Source organism: Pongo abelii, chromosome 2 (assembly GCF_028885655.2).
Source record: "Pongo abelii isolate AG06213 chromosome 2, NHGRI_mPonAbe1-v2.0_pri, whole genome shotgun sequence".
Taxonomy (NCBI): Eukaryota; Metazoa; Chordata; class Mammalia; order Primates; family Hominidae; genus Pongo; species Pongo abelii.
The window spans coordinates 191,632,042-191,648,876 of NC_085928.1; the positions used below are offsets into that span (position 1 = coordinate 191,632,042).

At 35.8% G+C, this 16,835-nt stretch overlaps 2 long non-coding RNA genes across 5 annotated transcripts in view; one reads left to right on the plus strand and one right to left on the minus strand.

The window, feature by feature from the left end:
- LOC129058743 (uncharacterized) overlaps window positions 1-16,835 on the plus strand; it is a 686,790-nt gene that overhangs the window by 553,108 nt on the left and 116,847 nt on the right. For all 4 annotated transcript variants that reach the window (XR_010139317.1, XR_010139316.1, XR_010139319.1 and 1 more), the window contains one exon: window positions 1,473-1,541. This is a non-coding gene — a long non-coding RNA (uncharacterized LOC129058743). The remainder of the gene's footprint in view (window positions 1-1,472; window positions 1,542-16,835) is intronic.
- The window catches only part of LOC129058745 (uncharacterized), a 43,994-nt gene continuing 33,846 nt past the window's right edge, over window positions 6,688-16,835 (minus strand). Inside the window, exons 3-4 of the long non-coding RNA XR_008524084.2 lie at window positions 8,503-8,561; window positions 6,688-6,823 (exon numbers count right to left, since the gene is read on the minus strand). This is a non-coding gene — a long non-coding RNA (uncharacterized LOC129058745). The remainder of the gene's footprint in view (window positions 6,824-8,502; window positions 8,562-16,835) is intronic.

Here is a 16,835-nt window from a genome sequence, read left to right on the forward strand (position 1 = left end):
AATTTTAGAATCATGCAATTTACTCTGGAGGCATTTACTGTACATAGCTATAGTGATGGTAATTTCTTTCATTGTTGAAGTGAAAAGATAACCATCAATCAGTTGTCAATTGGTCAATTGCAGAAGTGATGAAAAGAAACTGGTAGGAACAATCACTTCTGTGGCTACCTAGACCATTTGGAGGCATAAGAAAAGTATGGGAACTGGATTGCATTTTAAAAAGGGATTGGACCAGATTTTCAAAAAGGTTAATCGGCATAACTTCTTTGTAAAGGATGGCTTTGCAGTTATGCATAATCAGGAAATGCATTTTAAAAATGAAAAATTTTAAAGACAATGAAAAGTTTAAAAGTAAAAATTATTTATTTAACTAAATAAGGTAAATAAGCCCAGAAGACCTTGAATTTCAGTGTGTTCCTAATGGAGGAATAAATATAGTTTACTAATAACCCAACACATGCATTTAAAACAAATTAATGAAAATTACTTTGTACTCATGCCTTAGGTTCTAATCTTGGACACTTTGAAATAAATAACTTTCCAAGTATTTATTATGAGAAATAGAACATACAAGCTAATTGTGAACACTGTTTTTAAGCAAATATTTACAGATAATTTAATTTTTTTGAACCTATGGAAGTTTATATAAAGGTTAAGATAAGAGGAATTTAAAAAATAATTAACTTGCATAAAAGGCAAATGGCACTTAGGGACTTAGTGCTGTAAGCAAGATTTCATTTTGATTTATCCTATTTTCCTAAGAATGGCAATGTTATTGATTTAGTCTGAGAGAGTTCCCCACACACATAGTGATTTTTTTTTTTTTTTTTTTTTTTTACTGTGGTAGGTAATAAAAAGGATTACAGGCCCCCAGAAGGATGAGATATCATCAGTTTGTAATCCAGCCCATGGTTTCCTAGATACCGTATTGTCTATTCTGTTCCGCTATGTGAAAAATGTTGAATATCAACAATGGGTTTCAGTGCTGTATTGTTGAGTTTTGTATGAACTAATCTAGCTTCCCTAAAAAAAAAAAAAAAAAAAAAAAAAAGAAAAGAAAGAAAGAAAAGAAAGAAAGAAAGAAAAAAAAAGAAAAGAAAAAAAAAGAACCACAGCTTTGGACAAAAGTCTATAGCCAGTGCATTTGAAACTCCCCTTGCACCAGGGCTGACTGTAGCTGGGGGAAGACATTTTACTCATTTGCTCTTTCCTTTCATACAGTCAGCTGGTCCCTCTTCTCAGGTGTAGATCACCTATTATAATTTTACCTAATTTTGATACTCTGATAAGGAAAGTCCCAGGACTTATCAGCTGGGATAGGCCTCACTTACAAGACAGCTCTGTTCAGTATTTGGAAGGTAAGCTATTTGCACAACTTCTCTGCTGTAGTGTACTGGCCTAGCTCTAAAACTTTGCAGTACATCACTTATTTTTAACTTTCACTTTTTTCTCTTTTCTTCTTTTGGAGAAAGAAAGCCTGACAGGTTTCTTCGGAAAAGTGGCCATCCATGGAATGAATGAAATGTTCTCTTTCTATTCCAGTAAGTAATTGACTTGTAACTAAAAATTGAACTAGCTGCTATGTCAGCTGCAATGTGAGCTGCTGCTGGCACAGGTGTTGCTTACTCTTTAGCCTGGAAAGAAAAGGGGCTTAAACTGTGATTAAATTTCAAGTCAATTGACCTCAACATGATAGTACATAATTCTTACTTGCCTACCGAATAGCCTGAGTTCTCATTTTGACCCTGATTCTGACACCTGCGTTTTTAATGTTTGGTGTAGCTAAAGCTATGGTTGCTCTTTTGTTTAGAAATAAAGTGGGTAGAGAACAGTTCTAAGTAAATAACAAATGGTAGCCAGCCGAATGAGTCTTTAATACAGTGCTCAACATGTTCTATTTTTTTAATGCATTAACTCTAAGTTCATGTAAATTATTATTCAATCTTTTCTTTTTAAACAGTATGGATTTATGGGTAACAATTTACTAACTATGGATACACAGTAAATCCAAATCCGTGAATTACAAACAAGTAAAGGATGTGAGAATTTTGATGTTAAGTGCTTTCAAATTAATTTTGATTATGTAACATATCATAGGCTAAATATGTCTTGCCCTTCAATTATTTTTGAGCCCTAGGAATGAAATAGCAGCATTGTCTTTCTTCCTTAGTATAAATAGAACAAAAGTCTCCTTAACTTAAGCAAGACGACTGTATTTGAGTTTGGGAGACAAACCTTTATCTTTTCCCAAAAGCAAAATAAAAATCATCTAAAATTTAGTGACATCTAAAATTACAATTTACACTTAAGGCTATTCTCCATTCATTTTTTGTAAAATGGTTGCATGCTAAGGATTGATCTGTAAGATGAGAGCCCCCATGGATTGTTGTTTTTTCCTCCTAACTTTCTTTCTAACCTGGGAATTAGGAGAACTTGCTGATGATGCTTGCTTAACCCTGCTTTTAGTACCAGGCTGTAACTAGCTTTCTGTGAAACCATTTCTGACTCTCTGCTTGCAGTGGTAAGCCTGAATTTTTCCCCCTCCTGGCCCATCATTGTCAGTCAATTATAAGATTGAACTGAACCAGAAAATCTGGTACAGTCTGGTAATTAGTACAAAGGGTTTCCAGTCTAGTGTAAAGACAGAGATGCAAGAGCCCCAGCAGTCACAGAAATCGTTTTGATTGGCCATGGACATTGCCTTTTAGTGCTGCTTGGTGACTTCCTAAAGATATTGCCTCCTACCCTACAGGTCTTCTCCTTCAAGTACATTATGGGCCTTTTTTAAAAGTCGTGCGTGCGTGTGTGTGTGTGTGTGTGTGTTTCTTTTTTTAGATTCAACTTCTCCCATTTTTAGTCTGTCATTTTTGCCTATCAAACAGACACATTTTGACTTGCCCAACAAAGAACCAAGTTATCAACACTCACAGAAACTGACATTTTTAATTCAGGCTTCATTATGTCTTTGAATTATGACAGTGACGTACAAAGACATTTTAAGGGTTTTTCATTATTTTTTTAAAATCCAGCATTGGGATGTTTATCTTTCTTTAGTATTCATATTTCCCTTTCTACCTTTATTCTCAATAATATATAATTAGCATTATCAAAACCATCAGCTATTATCCTTTCTGACTTTTGACCTCTATTTTTTAAATAAGCCTCAAGCTAACATTCTCTAGAAAAAGAAAAATTCCCTAACAGATTTTAATGAAATATTTTAGGATTATTTGAAAACATGAATCCCTTTTAAACATCAACACTACATGACTAGACAAGTAATGGGTCTTATAATAAAACAATAGCAACAAAATAAATTTGATGAAAAATTATTTTGTAAATCTAACTTGAATTTGATGGTAAGTGCGATTTTATAGTGTGTATTTCATCAGACATTTTAAACCACTACTTTGGAGTTCTTTGCTTATTATGAAAGCTAGTTTGGGGTAAATTCTTATTTTTTACAGAAGCAAACATTCTTTTTGATTATAGATTACATCTCATTAGTCATATCAGATATAGTGAAAGTGTTTGGTAATTTGTCAATATAACAAATGCCTATCCCAAAAGATAGATTATGTCTATCTTATTTTTTTAAATTTGCTTTAAGGACAAGTTTAATGTCTGACACCCTGCACAAAATTGCAAAAGCAGCAGTGCCCAAATGAAAAACAATCAAAAGAAAGCACACGGTTTTCATCTCCAAGAATGCTATCTTTAGGACAATCTGCAACATGATTTTAGTTGTGATGTGTGTTGTGAATCTTCTAAAGGATCCTTTATTTATCTATACCTTAATGTAACTTTAAATATCTGCTTTATTTCTATGTATAATCTTAACAAAAGTAGTTACATTACCATGTCTGGTACTGATTTTTACATCTGACTTTGCTGTTACATTTCAAGAAGGTTAATATTGCTTTTGTAACCCTGTCATGAGTAATGCATTTTCCCAGTAAACATGTCATAATGTTAAAGGCTGTTCGAGAAGCAGGGTTTCTGTTGAAACAGTTTTGTATTTATTTCTCTATTGTTTATTATCCATAATATGGTGTAAGGCTTTGAAAAGAACACGCATATTTATGTAATTAACACTTTTTGTTATTAGGAAAGCCTTCCCATTAAAAACTAAGACAGTCTAAGGAAACTATATAAATGGGCAACTTTTCAGGAAAAATATTTGCATTCGATTTTAATTTGCCATCAAGCTTATATATTAAAATGTATACATAAAGTGACTGAGGGAAGGGTACTTTCTGGTGACATTTTTCTTATTTTTTAATCTAAAATATATGTTGAAATTCAAAAGGTGCTCACCACATGCAGTGTGGCAGCGTTCAATATTCTTTAACAGCTGTATACTCTGTGGGTCTGTATGAAGTTACAGGGGCTCACAAGCATTATAACGGACACAAACATTCTTTTCTATTTTGGTCTTAACTCCTAGAAGCAGGAGTAACTTGGAAAGAACCAAGCAGCCTCCTGCCCCGTTGAGACCAGAGTACCTCTGCTATTATCTGCTGTGTGTATTAGAGTTCCATTAAGATTTACTCATGAAAATCCCATGCTGGAGAGGAAAAGGTGAAACATTACTGACTGAGTCTATCTTATAGAAAAGGAAAGCAGGGTTTACTCCAGGTTGTACACTGAGTGAGTGACAGTGTCAATTTTATCACCCAGTTTCTTGTCTCCTGGTCCCAGGCTTACTCTCCTAACCAGACACAGTCATGGCTCTGTATGTGCAGGCCTCCTAAACTATATTGCTAAAAGCTCACACCAAGAGATTCACAGCCATATGTTCAAAATCATGATGCTTCCTGAAGATATAGTATCTAGGTGGTAAATGGAATTTTATAACATTATAGACCAAAATCAAGCCCTTTATTTGGCAATATTATTCATTCTGGCTGCATTGTTGTAGTCGTTAGGGAAAAGATTGATTCCTCTTACTACTTAGTAAAGTAATATTTCGGAGATTTCTTAATGGTATTTCTAATTGTGGTAAAAAAATAAAATTTACTACCCTCACCATTTTTAACTGTATAGTTCAGTAATGTTAACTTAAGTGGTATTTTTTACAGTAGAAAAATAAATAATTAGTACTTAAATCCAAAAGAAAGAAAATTTTTTTAAAAAACTGAATTAAGATGCTAATTTTTCAAAACATGTTTTATGGAATACCATCCCCATAAGCTATGCCAGGTAAAAAAAAAATAACACGGTCAAATAATTTATGCCCTTCTCTAAGAAATTCACGATGAAAATTTGTACTTGAAAAACTCTGGTAAATCATAAAGATCTCTTTGAACCTTGTATAATATAGAGAATCCCAAACTATTTTTCCATAGGTTTCCCCCAACCTATTTTGCCAAAAAGTCTATTTTTATTCTTCAGAGCTAATATTTTTAACACATTTTAGGAAATTTTCCTCTAATCAAACCTTTGCAGATTAAAAAAGATCTATAAAGTGATGTTTATACTATTTATGTTCACTGGCTCTGTGTTTACAAATCTTTTATCTTTATCTTATGGTAGTAAATCTCATTAATTCAATCACTCAACAAATATTTAGGCATGGGCTAAGTGCTGGGAATACAGTAATGAGTAAATCGGTCAGAACCCCTGACCTTGCAGAGCTTACAGTCTGGGAAAGAAGTCACTGCAAGTGCTCTAATGTGAAAGTCAGAAGAAGGGAAGAAAGAAAGGAAGAAAGCAAGAAAGGGAGGAAACAAAAAAGGAGGGAAGGAAGGAGGGAGGGAGGGGTGGAGAGAAGGAAGGAAGGCAGGGAGGGAGGGAAAAGGAAAGAAAAGAATGAATGAATACAGGAAGCACAAGTAATATTAGCTGTTTCTGACACTCATAGCTTATCTGGCTATTTTTTGTTGTTGTTTTTCCTCATTCTGAAATGAGAGAAGAGGGAAAGGGGGAAAAACCCCACCAGTTCAGTGGTCTGGTCTTTGAATAAAGATAGAAATAATATTTCTTTGAAAGCTACGTATGTATCACCAATTGAGTCTATGATAGTTCTCTAGCAATTCAAAGATGGGCTTCTATTGCTTAGAAGGGAAGGAGATAGGAAGAGAAGGAGAGAAGAAAAGGAGAGGAAGGGAGGAAAGGAGGAAGGAAAAAAGAAAAGAAAACGCATTTTCTGGTCTTCCCTCCTAGTTGATGTTACCTTCCATGTAAGAAGATTCCTTTCAAGTGTCAGCAGAAGACCTTATTTGATGGTAACCATGGGTCCTACCTTTGTCAGGACATATTGTCTCTGACTATCTATCCAACCTTCTCTCTCAGGCTCTGACCTTCATGCTGGGAACCTTTCTTCATGGGAGTGGAATGTGTCTCCTAAGCAAAGGAAAAGGATAGGCCCATGGGCATATCATTGTTCTCCAGCATCTTACTCATCCTTAGAGCTCCTACACAAAAATACAAATCATGATCCTGCCAAAAAGGAGCACTTGAAAGGCTGAAGAAGGGCCTCATCTTCTTGTTGGACTGTTGTCCAGTGTTCCACTTTCTTGTATGAAACTGAATGCCTTGCATCCTAACTCCTGCGTATACCACTTGAAAATAAATATTGTAGGTGACTGCCCTTTGATCACAGAGATTAGGGAAGCAGGAAAGATTACAAAATCTAAAAGAAAAAAAAAAGGCTTATAACTAAGAGAAAAAGAAGGTGGACCTTATGCCAACTCTGGTTTCTTACCTGCATTTTTCATCATGGATGTGTCACAGGTGAGTTCTGTGAATCAGTGCTAAGCTGAATTCTCTGGGATATTGCAACTTTGTTTTGCTTTTTCTTTCTTTCTTATCCCAGCATTTCCTTCAATGGGAACAATATGACATAAAATTATTATCAGAATACTGTGAGGAAAAGAACTTAGAAAATAATTTGGAATTTTCAAGTTAAAATTAAGAGCTGTGTTAGTCGGCTTCCTTCTTCTAGTTAGCTGGGAATCAATTTTCTAATTCAGTCTCTCCTCTCTGTCATTTGTCTATTGATATATGATAGGCCATGCAGTACTTGCCTCTTTTTATTCCTTTTAATTAACTTTTTAATTTCAATTATGATTATTTGTATGGATTCCTATTCTCTCTTCTCATCAAATTTGTTTGGCTTATTTTTTATTTACATGCCACTACCCACTGCTGTGAATTAACAATAACAAAAAATCTGCACTCTTCCCTTCCACCTCTTGAACTGGAGAAACAGTTAGCTAATAAGAGGCTAAATGAGCCTTAGAGTATAGAGAAGCTGGAATCCTTAAATTATTTAAATTGAAAAATGGCTGGTTTTACAATCAGAAAAACTCAAGTGGACCGTAAGCCCCTACTTGATTGTTCCCCCTTATCTGGATGATCTTGTAATGACAGCTGGAGTTATCTGCCATCAGCATCACTGTCCACAAAAGCTTCTACTCTCTCTGCTCAACTCTTCAGCAGCCCTGGGGAGCTGGGGCTGTTTCAGGGGAGAGGGCCCTAGAGGATTGGAAACTTTATTAAAATGCAAAGCTGTCTCTAGTGACATAAAAGCTCAGTAAAGGGTAATGGATCTAAAATCACAGAGCCAGAAATTATCTGCAGAATGAAAAAAACTGAGATTTCATATACTGTAGGCTAGGGTCAGTGTAAAATAAGGGGCAATATAAAATAAATAGCAGTTTAAAATAAGGAGCAAAAGATAGAAGGAAAAGGAAATGTAGTGTTTCAACATCAATAGTGCAACAAACACCACATGTATCAGACTGGCCCTTGTAGAATTCTGTCTCAGGAGGTGACCCAGTGAAATGTATTATGGGAAGTCAGGATAGTTGTCTGCTTCGAAAGTTTAGAGAAGTACCCCCAAACCTTCCTGATTTTCTCTTGATAAGCAATTCATTCTTGGGCTACCACCCATTAATTTTCTGAAACTTACTGTTGCTAATAGAATTGGTACTAACAGATAGTAATAGGACCCCCATCACACTTTTGCTTGACGTCTGAATGTGGGCTCTCGCTTCACTGGCCATATGAAAATGAGGAATCTAATTCACAAACTGTATATTTTAAATGTGTTTGCTCATTTTGATCCATTTTACTTTAAAAATTAAAAAGTAAGATCTTAATTCATTTAACTCAAAGGACTGCATATAAGATTACTCACTAATAAGTTAAATGTTGAAATGAAAATTGAGGCACTAAAGGATAGAACAATTATATAATTTGTCTTAAACAATGGCAATTAGTGGCAGAATGAAAAACGGCATCCAGGTGATTTCAATTTGCATATACTAAATTCTTCAAAAATCCTTTATTTTGTATTCTAAATTTCTTACTAGAAAAAAATGACTGTCAGCACAAAAAAGTCATAAGTAATATTCAAAATAGCTCATTGCTCTTAAAAGGCAGAGTAGTATATTCCCTTCTGCACATTACTACTTTGAAAACACTTCTCAGGGAAATTTATTATCATCATCACTACCCTGACAACTACCTACCGACAATCATTTATTGAGTGCTTACCATATTTCTCCTTTCTCCAGGCCTCATCTTCAAGCCTCGTTTTCCCTTCTGCTCAGAACCTTAAAAAAAAAAAAAAAAAAATCAGTGTTGGGTTAAATTACTTAACTGATAATTTCTCTTTTCATGCAACTAGCAAGTTCAGTTAGCAAATGAAAAAGCTAAATGAAGTATTCATTCCTTCATCTTCAGCAGAAGACATTAAAATTACCAGTCAGATCACAAGTACTTCATATATCAGGAGAATTCCCACCCCACACGTATATATAATGATTTGGCTTTATTTTTTCCTAAAAATTTTGTATTTACACTTCACACATTTATAAACTGATTTTTAGTGATGAGAAAAGGTTGATAGAATTACTTAGGACTTTTTTTTTTCATTTTTAGTGCAGAGCTAGCTTCAGGTGTGACTTTATAAACAAGCTTTCATCTCCAATGTAAGAAAACAAGGTTCTCTCTGTCCCCCAAAAAGAGACTGGGTACTGGAACACAGAGAAGCTCCTTTGTCCGGGTCTCCCCTTCACCCTCCATTAGTATGCACTGCTGCAAACTTGAGGCCCAGTGAAGAACTTCTTTGACTTGGGAGGGTGGTTTTTATAAAACTCCAAGCTTTGTTCCACAGGGACACTCATGTCAAATAGCAGTCCCCCATAGTAATTGTAACTCCATCATATTCTCCCATTCAAAACAGTGTACTGGGGTATGAGTGAAAGCAATACTATTGCAAGGATAATCTTGAATTTGCTGTAATTAATTCTTAAATACATTGTCTGCAAACACCAGAACTTTATTGTTATTTCATATTTCTTACAACAGATCTCAATCACAGCTGATCGTGGCACATTAATCTCATGAAACTGGGATTAAAACATATCCTTTTAGTGAAATTGGCAACTAAATTGGCAGAGCTACTAAGAAATGAGAGATTCTTAGATCTGTGGAGCTGACACTTGAGAAGGTACTCTGACCAACCATTGGCTCTTGGGACTATTTCAACAAATGATTGGAGCATATCATACTGCTTTTCTCCTTCCAACCTGACGTCTCCTCACACCAGGTTGACTCAACAGCCTTATGTTTATGGAGCAAGACAGGACAGAGTTATTGTTTACCTTAAACTAGGATCTAAATAATCATAAAATGCCAAAATATGATTAATAGCATAAAACTAATTTTATGTGTCATAACTAAATTTCCGTCTTTTTACTAATTGCATTATTGGCATGTGTTAGCTTAGGCTTTACGTTGAAAACTAAATTATTTTTGAAGTTTTTAGTGTTCAAAGTGTGATGATTTTCTGGGGAATTTTTTCAAAGCCCAGTACTGAGACTATGCTCCAGACAAGTTAAATAAGAGCTTCTGAGGATGGGACCCAGACATCAGTATTTTTTAAAGCTCCATAGATTATTCCAAAGTGCAGCCAAGGTTAAGAACCACTGGTTTAAAGAAGGGAAAAAGGTGGGAGAAGGGGGAATCAGTATAGGGAGATATTAGGAAACGAATTTAGTCATGCAGTTATAATTGGTGCTATTTTGATTTGTTAACCTGATAGTCTGAGAGCGTCCAGTGACCACTAGATGAACCTGAGACATCCCCAGTTATCACTCCCTGCTTCTGTGCATCTAATCCTGTGGAGATTTATAATCCTGGGAACCAAGGGCAAGAAGGAAACTGTGACATCTCTATAGCTGCAGGATTCTTCGCTCTTTAATAAAGTCAGGGCAAGCTTAATCCCACATAGTTCACAGGGAGGCTCAAAATGGATGCAGGAAAACCTCTCTCTATCCCTTGCTTCAAAGGCAGGTACAAATAAAGAGCCCTAGGATTACTGCAAATTTCCTAAGAATAAAAAACATTCAGACAAGAGTTAAAAAATATTACAGTGTCTATTGTGAGCAAAGTGCTAACCTAATCCTTACTACAACTCTGTGAGGCAGGTATTAGATGTGCTCCCATTTTACAGAGGAAGACACTGAGAAACAGTAACAAGAAAGCTGCCCAAGGTCATACAGATAATGTGTGCCTAAGTCTGGACTTTTTACTCTAAGACAGATGGAAAACTGACCAAAGGTCACCCTAGCTATTCATGGACAGCTGTCTGTGTCAAAAGAATCTTCCTTTCTTTAGATAAAGAATCAAATTAGTATGCTAATTGTGTTCTTTGCTAGTATGTGTAAGCAAGCATTATACTCACAGACATGGAAAAGAACCTTAGTATTCAGACATCAGTATGGCATTTGTTGTCTTTTGAAACATCACCACTAGTTCTCATGACCAATTTGAGTCTATTGGAGTTTCTTCAATTAAAAAAAAAAAAAAAAGTTGGAATAGCTAAGATAACCCAGCATATGCATCTAAGCTGAAGCTTACATCAAACCTTGAAAACAGGATACAACTCCTTCTTATAATATTTCTGAAAATGGAAATCCTCTTGATTTAGTGGTGGTAAAAAAGAAAAAAAAAATTTTGTATGTTCTCCCTCTAAAGTCTTAGAATGTGATAGTGTAATTGGGATTTGGCATCAACCCCAAACAGCTGCAGTTATCTGTTTCATATTTTGTAAACTTTTTCTGAACCAGAAATTGCTAGTTACCTAAGGAAACAGCCTAAGGTAGGGCCAACCCTCAACCAATGTGAAGAAAGCAGTTTATCTTTTATTTACTCAACCAAGCATTGTCTTGTGTCTATTATGTGCTAGGCACTATTCTTCCAGATCTTTCCCAACTTACTGACATTTCTTGTCCCTCTTCCTCTCATGCTCCCAACATCCGTATTCCCTGTCCCTGTACCCTCTGGGTCAAAACCCACTCTGAGATACCTCACTCCCATGAAGGTAAATGTGGTTAATAACAGCTTTAACAAGTTATTATTTCCAGGATGATATGTATTATAACAGGGACCAGATCATTTAATCTAAAAGGGTGATGTTCTTGTGGTGTAATTATAGGCAGGGGTTTCCTGAAGACAGTTGAAACCTTCTCCAGTCTTGCAACTCAGGTGGCAGCCTGCGACTCTCCTGAGGTCAGGGCCATGACTTTTCATGTTTTTATTTTTGTATTTATTTATTTATTTATTTATTTATTTATTTATTTATTTATATATTGAGATGGAGTCTCGCTGTGTTGCCCAGGCTGGAGTGCAGTGGCGGGATCTTGGCTCACTGCAACCGCTGCCTCCCGGGTTCAAGCAATTCTCCTGCCTCAGCCTTCTGAGTAGCTGGGATTACAGGTGCCCGCCAGCACGCCTGGCTAATTTTTTTTTGTATTTTTAGTAGAGACAGGGTTTCACCATCTTGGCCAGGCTGGTCTTGGACTCCTGACCTCGTGACCCACCTGCCTCGGCCTCCCAAAATGCTGGGGTTACAGGTATGATTCATGTTCTTATCCCAAATGCTTGGCACAGTGACTTTTCCAGTTGGAACTCAATAATGAAGGAAGCTCTGGCCTGAGGAAAGCAAGTTGCAATAGTAAAGATGTCCTCACACAGATGAATGGGAAGATGTTGGATTCATTTTGAGCCAAACTGGTATGAGGAGGTCAGCTAAAAGCATTAAGAGGAGATCAATTGAATTCTCCTAGGAGCCAGGGTCAGATTTGAGAAACTTCTGGAGGATCCAGTTAGCTTTAGAAGCTGTAGATCTGGTTTTACTTAGCAGTTCTGGTCCATTTTAATTTGTTACATTTGAGTTTCACTGAAATTGGTATAAAAAGTAAATAAAACATTCAAAAAATATTTATTGAGCACCTACTATATACCAGAAATGTGGCTAGGCATTGTGGATATTGCTGTATAAACCCCAGTTCCTGCCCTCTTGAAGTTAACATTCTACTTAAAGAAACTGATGTGAAACCATTAATTACATAATTCAGTATTTAATTGGAGTCATATTAAATGCTACAAAGGAAAAATGCAAAGAACTGAAAAAACACACAACAGAAGGATGTGCTCTAATATAGAATATCAGGCAAACCTTCTCAGAAATAAAAATTATATATATATATATATATAGAGAGAGAGAGAGAGAGGAATATAAAGATAAATGAGACATATCTTTAGAGAGAGAGAGCGCAAGAGAGCTGATACCTAAAAGATGAGTGGGAGTTAGCTAAGCAGAGAATTTATAAATGGAGTGGACATTTCTAATAAACACCTTTAACATTCAATACGCTAGAGCTAATTCTCAGATCAATCTTCTTGCTAACAATTGTCTTGGTTCTTTTCTTGAGGTTGTTCATGTAAGAAACATTTTGAGGTCTTTGTGACAAGCTGCTTATTCTGGGCTCTAAATTCAAATAAAACATTGGCATAGAGAAAGAAATCATTTCCATAGATGTCAACATCTTTGTGAGACACACACAAGTGTATTATGATCTCATCCATTACTGTTTCACCTAGGTCGTTAGCATGAATACCCATTTGACATACCCCATCACTACACTCTAGGCCAGAAGCTTTCAAATTCTGAAATGTCCACAGACTAGACTTTCTATTTCACTCTGTCCAGAAAACTTGAGTAAAAGAAAAGGAGCTAGGAAAAGGAAATGAGTCAGGGAACTGAAAACACCAGAGGGAGCCTGGTCTGTGTAAGGGATATTTTAACCATCCCCACCCTGTTAACTCAGTACTTTGTACGTTCACAAAAAGACATTACCAAGTTCATCATGCTATTTTATGCAGCACCTTCCTTTGGCCTGCTTCTTCAGCTAATTAAATTCTCATTCCTAAAAACTCAGTTCTGGCATGTTATCCTCTCACCCCACTGTCCCAGTCTAATTTAGATACACCTCCTTTGTGCTCTCATAGCTTGCTACACTTTTATATCTTATCATGGCTGTATAATAATAATTGATTTACTTATCTAACTTATCTTCTTCGTGAGAGAAGTAGTTCCTTGAGGGCAAGGCTCATGTTTTAATCATTTTCGTACCCCTCATTTCTAGCGGAGTACTTAAAAAGAATCCTTTCAATGACTTCATATTCATGCATGATAGTTACTTTTCCTTCCTTAGCCTCTAGAGAGACATGGAAAATTAGATTTTGTTTATCCAGTAAACAAGGCTGGTTTTGTAGGTAGGAAACTTTTGACCCATCCCAGTCTGAAATTCTTCTCCATTTACAGATAAGCCTATTTTAGTTACCTTGACTAAGGTATTGCTCTAGTCTTCCTTTGAAAAACCTCTTCATAAAAAACAGACCAGTCTACATGATCCCACTGACCAATACATTTGTCAGGAACAAAATTGAGCTGGGCGTGGTGATGCGTGCCTATAGTTCCAGCTACTAAGGAGACTGAGGCAGGAGGACTCCTTTAGTCCGTCTCTAAAAAAAAAAAAATTAAATTAAAACAAAAAACAATATGGGTTTTGATGTTCTATTCGGTATAGGACACAACCATATACTTAAGTGTGATCTTTTAGTCAGTGTATTTAGAATAATTTCCATGTTTCATGTTAGAAAGAAAGGAATAAACTATGTCTAGCAGAATATTTGTCAACTAGTAAGATGAGAAAAGGAAAGGATACATTAATGAAGGAATAATTGAATGCATGGATAAACACAGTACAACCCAAAAGAATCATCAAGCCATAAGCTAGAATAAGACCTTATCATTGACAAAAACGACAAAGCCATCAAACAAAAAATAAAAGCTATTGGAAGATCACATTTTCCAGTCAAACAGGACCCAGATATTATTCAAATAGCTAAAAACAAAAGAATATGTTTTTTAAAAATACTAGTGTATAGAGACAAAAGTTTGAGACATGAGGAGGAAGTATTATAAATTCCAGAAAAATCCTCTTCCCACCCAATCTTTCCTCTCACACCCACCACTACACACACACACACACCATTGTGGTATATATACACACAAGTCATAGTTGTCTACTTGCTTTTCCTGAAATAACCATGATTTGAAAAAGAGGAAGTTAGGGTAAGAGAAAGTTCCTTCCCACTGAAATTTCCTCCTTCTATTCCTGCCTGTCATTCTTCAAGATAAGCATAAATGCTACCTCCTCTCTGAAAACCTGTTTTTGATTTACTGTAGCCCCCAGCTAATTGCTCCTTTCCTCTGCACTACCACTACAGCTTACCTCATCCCTCTTTTACACTTACGTCACTATCTTTTATTAGAGTTAGCTGCGTACATCTTTCCTTCCTCTATCATAGGTGCTTTGGACAAGGGGCTATGTCTCATTTATCTTTATATTCCACTCTCCCTCTCTTCCTTCTCCATTCCTATCACAGTGCCTGGCAAAAGTAAGAACTCAGAAAATGTTTGTGGGATGGAAGGAAGGGGGAAAGACAAAAAAGGAACAAAGTTTATTTCTGAAGAAAATGCCGTTTGTCTCCCTTCTCCAAAGTATTTTCTTTTTCTAAAATCAGGGAGCAGCCTTTGTTTTTCCCCTAGGTATTAGGGTGTGTGCCCTTGAATACCTTACTTTGGCAAAAAGCCAACATTCCATCTCCAACCAGCTGAGTCATTTTCAGTTTTTTTGTGGTTCATTCATGCTTTTCTCCTTTACCGACACATTAACATTTCATGGTGAGTGGGTCCTGTTCAGCTGGCAGCCCCTCTCAGCCCCAACACCTCTAAGCTGTCCTCACTTCGCTAGTTCCCAATTGCCTGTCTCTCTGGGAGCTCTCTGTCATCATCATCAACTGGCAGCAGAAGAATTGTTTGTTTGCTGTTGCTATACCTATGTTTTGATAATTAACATGAAACAAACTCAGAGAATGAGAGACCTCTGTTAGCAGCTCTCTTTTCTTATGTGTTCTTTTCAAAAGCTCCCAGTTTGTTTTTAAGAAAAAGAGAAAAATATGGATAATGAAAACACTAGATAGATCTAAAATCTGTTTAATTTGATATCTTGTCAAAATCCTTCCTTTTAAATTTTTCTCCAATACCTATACATCTATTACTTCCATGCCATCTGCAATAGTGACTCTCAATGAGTTTCTAGTTTGCTCTGTTTTGTAGGTCATCAATTTGTACCTTAACCTAAAAAATAGTATTAATCCTAGGCTAGGTGTGGTGGCTCATGCCTATAGTCCCAACACTTTGGGAAGCCAAAGTGAGAGGATCACTTGAAGCCTGGAGTTTGAGACCAGCCTGTGCAACATAGTAAGACCCAATCCATACCAAAAAAAAAAAAAGTTTTTAAATTTAAAATAGCATTAATCCATGAGCAAATTTAGTAATTAAAAATCTAGTCTCTCTAAAGCATGGCATACAAGGGTTGTTGTTTATTGGTTTCTGAGAGGAAATACCACACAGAAAAAATTATGTTACAAGGTTACAAATTTACCTTTGCATCTTGCCCTTAGTAGGTGCTCAATAACTTCCTGCTGACAGACTGATTAGTTTTAGTAGCTGCCTGTTATTTCCAAAAAGACAACATTTTTCAGACTTTTCTGATCTACAGTGAAACATACTTTTTCTTAAGGCTGTGGAAATAGAATAATTCATATTGTGAGGTTATTTATTACCAGCCAGACCCTCATCTCGCTCTACGGGGCTCTGATAATCACCTATTTCAGAAGCCATTAGCCTTCTGTGTGTTGTAAAGCACTCTTCACTATAACATATCTATGCCTTTGTATTCTAAGGGGAGGAATGGTGTGTACTGAAGTAACAGACCTCTGTTGACCAAGTAAGAAAGTCTTTGATGCACAAATAGTAAATTAAATTGCTTTTATTTGATAGTGTTGAAATTAGACAGTGTGTGGAACCCATGCCCAGGCATGAGAATATGTACATTCTTTCAAACGTTCAATATTACTGAAACAGATGTATAAGAAAAATACACATTAAAAAAATGTAATACTCAAGGTTTAGGCACTTACAGGAGGACAGCAGGAGCTGGATTTAACTTATTGATTTTAGAACCACTGTTTTTTTAAAAAAGAGGTGAAATATTGCTTTTACTGTTTTCACATAATAGTGACTGTTGTTGCAAATTATAAAATTTAATTAGCTATATAAATGCCAGAGGAACAAATAATGTGCTATTGTCTTGATATCTTTCCAGAAATTAGTCTTTTAAAATAAATTTGCCATATTAATCATCTAAAAATATTTTTGATCACTGAATTAATAGTTTGCAGCCTGTTTTCAGGTACTCATTGCCATAGGTGATTGCTTCTTAATTACTACATGGGCTTTTTCTATTCACTCATATTAATTCATGTTTTCTGGCACAGTCCCAAAAGGCAGCTTGCCCTATATCTTCTAATTACTTCTATAATTGAATTTGCCCACTTTTTCTAACCTATTTTTTAAACTGACTGTGTTTGTTCATGGTTTATTGTGTCTTTTTTGTGTCAGTTCTCTG